The following is a 6,000-nucleotide window of genomic DNA, read 5'->3' as shown; positions in this document are numbered from 1 at the left end:
AACATGAGTTTATAACAACCAGTCAACAGTATTACAAAATAACAGAACATCAGGTCAACCCCTGATGCAACCATAACATAACCCTTATTGAAGCAATAACTATATACAAGCATTGCAGAAGAAGTCCGCACTTGGGACGGGCGCCCAGCATCCACTACGGACTACGAGAAATAGATTTACCGGTAAGTAAAATCTTATTTTCTCTAACGTCCTAGTGGATGCTGGGGACTTCGTAAGGACCATGGGGATTATACCAAAGCTCCCAAACGGGCGGGAGAGTGCGGATGAATCTGCAGCACCGATTGAGCAAATACAAGGTCCTCCTCAGCCAGGGTATCAAACTTGTAGAACTTTGCAAAAAAGTGTTTGAACCTGACCAAGTAGCCGCTCGGCAAAGTTGTAATGCCGAGACCCCTCGGGCAGCCGCCCAAGAAGAGCCCACCTTTCTAGTGGAATGGGCCTTAACTGATTTTGGCAGCGGCAATCCCGCCGCAAAGTGAGCCTGCTGAAACGTGTTAGAGATCCAGCGAGCAATAGTTTGCTTTGAAGCAGGAGCACCCAGCTTGTTGGATGCATACAGGATAAACAACGACTCTGTTTTCCTGACCCTAGCCGTTCTGGCTACATAAACCTTCAAAGCCCTGACCACATCAAGCAACTCGGAATCCTCCAAGTCACGAGTAGCCACAGGCACCACAATAGGTTGGTTTATATGAAAAGATGAAACCACTTTCGGCAGAAATTGTGGACGGGTTCGCAATTCTGCTCTATCCACATGGAAAACCAGATAAGGGCTTTTATGTGACAAAGCCGCCAACTCTGACACACGCCTAGCCGAAGCCAAGGCTAATAGCATGACCACCTTTCAGGTGAGATATTTCTACTCCACCGTTTTAAGTGGTTCAAACCAGTGGGATTTCAGGAAATCTAACACAACGTTAAGATCCCAAGGTGCCACTGGAGGCACAAAAGGAGGCTGAATATGCAGCACTCCCTTTACAAACGTCTGAACTTCAGGTAGAGAAGCCAGCTCTTTTTGAAAGAAAATGGATAGGGACGAAATCTGGACCTTAATGGAACCAAATTTTAGGCCCAAATTCACTCCGGACTGTAGGAAGTGAAGGAAACGGCCTAGCTGGAATTCCTCCGTAGGAGCATTTCTGGCCTCACACCAAGAAACATATTTTCATCATATACGGTGATAATGTTGAGCGGTCACGTCCTTCCTAGCCTTTATCAGCGTAGGAATGACCTCATCCGGAATGCCTTTCTCTGCTAGGATCCGGCGTTCAACCGCCATGCCGTCAAACACAGCCGCGGTAAGTCTTGGAACAGACAGGGCCCCTGTTGCAACAGGTCCTGTCTTAGAGGAAGAGGCCACGGGTCCTCTGTGAGCATTTCTTGCAGATCTGGATACCAAGTCCTTCGTGGCCAATCTGGAACAATGAGTATTGTTCTCACTCCTCTTTTTCTTATTATCCTCAGCACCTTGGGTATGAGAGGAAGAGGAGGAAACACATAGACCGACTGGAACACCCACGGTGTCACCAGGGCGTCCACAGCTACCGCCTGAGGGTCTCTTGACCTGGCGCAATACCTCTGTAGCTTTTTGTTGAGGCGGGATGCCATCATGTCCTCCTGTGGCAGTTCCCACCGACTTGTAATCTGTGCGAAGACTTCCTGATGAAGTCCCCACTCTCCCGGGTGGAAGTCGCGTCTGCTGAGGAAGTCTGCTTCCCAGTTGTCCACTCCCGGGATGAACACTGCTGACAGTGCGCTTACGTGAATTTCCGCCCAGCGAAGAATTCTGGTGGCTTCCGCCATCGCCACCCTGCTCCTTGTGCCGCCTTGGCGCTTTACATGAGCCACTGCAGTGATGTTGTCTGACTGAATCAGAACCGGTTGGTCGCGAAGCAGGGTCTCCGCTTGACGTAGGGCGTTGTATATGGCCCTTAGTTCCAGGATGTTGATGTGAAGGCAAGTCTCCTGACTTGACCACAGACCTTGGAAATTTCTTCCCTGTGCGACTGCGCCCCAACCTCGGAGGCTTGCATCCGTGGTCACCAGGACCCAATCCTGAATGCAGAATCTGCGGCCCTCGAGAAGGTGAGCACTCTGCAGCCACCACAGGAGCGACACCCTGGCCCTGGGGGATAGGGTGATTAACCGATGCATCTGAAGATGTGATCCGGACCACTTGTCCAGCAAGTCCCATTGAAAGGTCCTCGCATGGAACTTGCCGAAGGGAATGGCCTCGTATGATTATTTATTTATTTATTAACAGTTTCTTATATAGCGCAGCAAATTCCGTTGCGCTTTACAATTTGAAATAACAATAACAAACTGGGTGATAACAGTCAGAGGTAGGAAGGCCCTGCTCGTAAGCTTACAATCTATAGGGAAATAGGCATATGTACACAAGGAAAGGTGCTATCTATTGCATAGAATGAGAAGACATGTGAGGATATGTGTGGACTGTAAAGAGTGGATGTAATTTGATAGGAAGGTTTATGAAAGTTATGTGGGCGGTTCAGGAATTTGATACGCTTGCCTAAAGAGGTGAGTTTTGAGGGAACGCTTGAAGGTTTGGAGACTAGAGGAGAGTCTTATTGTGCGTGGTAGGGCATTCCACAGGGTGGGTGCAGCCCGATGAAAGTCCTGCAGTCGTGAGTGGGAGCGAGTAATGAGTGTGGATGAGAGACGCAGATCTTGTGAAGAGCGAAGAGGTCGGGTTGGGAGATATTTTGTGATAAGCGAAGTGATGTACGTTGGTGTAGTTTGGTTAATGGCCTTGTGTGTGAGTAAAAGTATTTTATATTGAATGCGGTAGAGTACAGGTAACCAATGGAGGGACTGAGAGTGGATCTGCAGACGATGAACGTCTAGCGAGGAAGATAAGCCTCGCCGCTGCATTCAGAATGGATTGTAGTGGTGAGAGTCTTGTTTTGGGAAGACCAGTTAGGAGACTATTGCAATAATCAATGCGGGAGATAATGAGAGCGTGGATTAGAGTTTTAGCAGTGTCTTGTGTAAGGTATGGTCGTATTTTGGATATGTTTTTTAGATGCATGTAACATGATCTTGAGACAGATTGAATGTGGGGAACAAAGGACAGATCAGAATCAAGGATGACACCTAGGCAGCGAGCTTGTGGGGTAGGGTAGATAGTCGAGTTTTCAACAGTGATAGAGATATCAGGTTGGTACCTACTATTGGCCGGTGGAAATATAATTAACTCTGTCTTTGAAATATTAAGTTTGAGGTGGCGAGATGTCATCCAGGATGAGATGGCAGAAAGGCATTCAGTGACACGGTCCAGTACAGATAGGGACAAGTCAGGGGAGGATAGGTAGATTTGAGTATCATCTGCGTACAGATGATACTGAAAACCAAAAGAGCTGATTAGTTTACCAAGAGATGAGGTATAGATAGAGAAAAGCAGAGGACCCAAGACTGAGCCTTGCGGTACTCCAACTGAAAGAGGTAGCGAAGAGGAGGTAGATTCAGAGAAGCGAACACTGAAGGAGCGATTAGATAGGTACGATAGGAACCAAGAAAGGGCTGTGTCTTTAAGACCTAGGGATTGTAGTGTCTGTATGAGAAGAGAGTGGTCTACAGTGTCAAATGCAGCAGATAGATCTAGAAGAATAAGTAGTGAGTAGTGGCCTTTAGACTTCGTAGTGACCAAATCATTAACCACTTTAGTCAGTGCCGTCTCTGTGGAATGTTGGGAACGGAAGCCTGACTGAAGTGGGTCCAACAAAGTGTATGAGTTAAGAAAGTGTGTGAGTCGAGTGTAGGCAAGTCTCTCAAGTAGCTTAGAGAGACAAGGGAGCTGAGAGATAGGGCGGTAGTTTGAGAGAGAATTAGGGTCAGAATTTTGTTTTTTTTAAATGGGAGTAATCACTGCATGCTTGAAAAGTGAAGGAAAAATACCAGTAGAGAGAGAGAGATTACAGATGTTAGTTAAGGTAGGGATGAGCACCAGAGACAGAGCTTTACTTATTTGTGAGGGTAAAGGATCAAGAGGAGAGGTAGTAGAGAAGCAGGATGAGAAGAGTGATGATACTTCATCTTCATTTGTGGGATCAAATGAAGAAAGAGTGCCAGATGGTTCAGGTACAGAACGGAGCAGGTCACTGGCTGCCGAAGAGCATACCATTTCATCTCGGATCTTATCAATCTTCTCCTTGAAGTAGGAAGCAAGATCCTGTGCCTTGATAGTGGCTGGTGGGGTAGGTGCGGGAGGATTCAGAAGTGATTTAAATGTATTAAAGAGTCGTTTGGGGTTAGAGGCTTGAGCAGAGATAAGAGTTTGGAAATATGTTTGTTTGGCAGTGTCCAGGGCATTTTTATAAGAATGGTAGACTGTCTTATATGTGAGGAAGTCACTTGAAATACGAGATTTACGCCACTGACGTTCAAGTTTTCGTGTGAGTTTTTGTAGTTGTCTTGTTGATTTGGAGTGCCATGGTTGACATCTAGGCCTACGTGGAGTGTGATGGGTAGCTGGAGCCACTTCATCAAGGGCTAGTTCTAGAGTCTTATTAAGGTGTGATACAGCCATCTCAGGAGAGGTGAATGCAGAAATAGGTGAAAGCAGTTGTTGGAGTGAAGTGGAAAGTTCTTGAAGATTAATTGTGTTAATATTTCTGCGAGTTTGAGGAAGATTGGAGAACTTCCGCAACACAGGGTTTGAATTAACAGAGGAAAGCATGCAGGTGATAAGGTTGTGATCTGATAGGGGGAAAGGAGTGTTAGTGAGTTCAGAGATGGAGCATAGTTTGGTGAATACTAGATCAAGGCAGTGGCCTGCCTGATGAGTAGAGGAGTCAGTCCATTGGGAGAGGCCAAGAGAGGAGGTTAGAGAGAGTAGTTTGGAGGCATGCGCAGCAGATTTTGGACAATCAATAGCAATATTGAAATCACCCATGATAATGGTGGAGATGTCAGAGGATAGAAAGTGAGGGAGCCAGGCAGAAAAATCTTCCAAAAATTGTTTTGGATGCCCAGGTGGGCGGTAGATAGCTGCAACACGCAGAGAGAAAGGAGAGTAAACCCTAATGGAATGTACTTCAAATGATGTAAATGTGAGTGATGGAACCTGTGGTAGAACAGTATATGCAAAAGATTGGGAAAGTAAAAGTCCAACTCCTCCTCCTTTATGGTTATCGGGTCTGGAGGTGTGTGTAAAGTGGAGACCACCATGTGCCAGTGCTGCAGGGGAGGCTGTGTCAGATTGTGTGAGCCAGGTTTCTGTTATAGCCAGCAGATTGATGTTGTTAGATATGAAGAGGTCATGGATAGATGTTAATTTGTTACAAACAGAGCGTGCATTCCATAAGGCACATTTTAGTGATCTGGGGGGTGATGGAAGACATGTGATGTTTATGAGGTTAGCTAGATTTCTATGTTGCTGTGAATCAGGTGAATGCGAGTGATGCAAGTGGCTGGGTCCTGGATTTGGTGAAATGTCACCAGCTATCAGAAGCAGAAGAGAGAGATAAATGTGGGTGTCAGAGGTTTGTGAAAGTTTTTTATGGTGAGAGGTTGTAGATGTTATTGTCAATGAGTATAGGGAAGTAAAAAGCTCATGAGTGCTAATAAGAGGGGAGTGTAGAATTGAGGGGGCAACATGTACAGAGGGCTGAGTTGCTGGGAGACAGAATGATGCAATGGCCTTTATGAATACTCCATGAAGAGCAATGCAGAAAATCAATTTGTGGAACATAGTTAGTTTGAGATGAAGCCAGTGTTTTTTAGGCTGAGAGTGTAAGGTTTTACCTGTTCAAGTTAAAAGTTCAGGTGCCTATTTACTGGTGTTGTTCTGCTGTATGTTAACTGTGCATTATAGAGCAAAGTGACAAACAGGTATGTACAATCGCATGTAAATCACAAAGTATATAGTTGTCTACCAAATTGGTTGCATTTTGTTCTTAGGGGTCATGAGGATTTTAGTTGGTAAAATATTTACATACGCTGAAATACACAGATGATTGG

General features: G+C 45.7%; 1 protein-coding gene across 1 annotated transcript in view; it reads right to left on the bottom strand.

Annotated features, from left to right (window-relative positions):
- Positions 1–6,000, bottom strand: part of RAB22A (RAB22A, member RAS oncogene family) — a 55,274-nt gene that overhangs the window by 1,090 nt on the left and 48,184 nt on the right. The window lies entirely within an intron of this gene.

Source organism: Pseudophryne corroboree, chromosome 3, assembly GCF_028390025.1.
Source record: "Pseudophryne corroboree isolate aPseCor3 chromosome 3, aPseCor3.hap2, whole genome shotgun sequence".
Taxonomy (NCBI): Eukaryota; Metazoa; Chordata; class Amphibia; order Anura; family Myobatrachidae; genus Pseudophryne; species Pseudophryne corroboree.
This window is presented reverse-complemented; position numbering and strand designations above follow the sequence as displayed.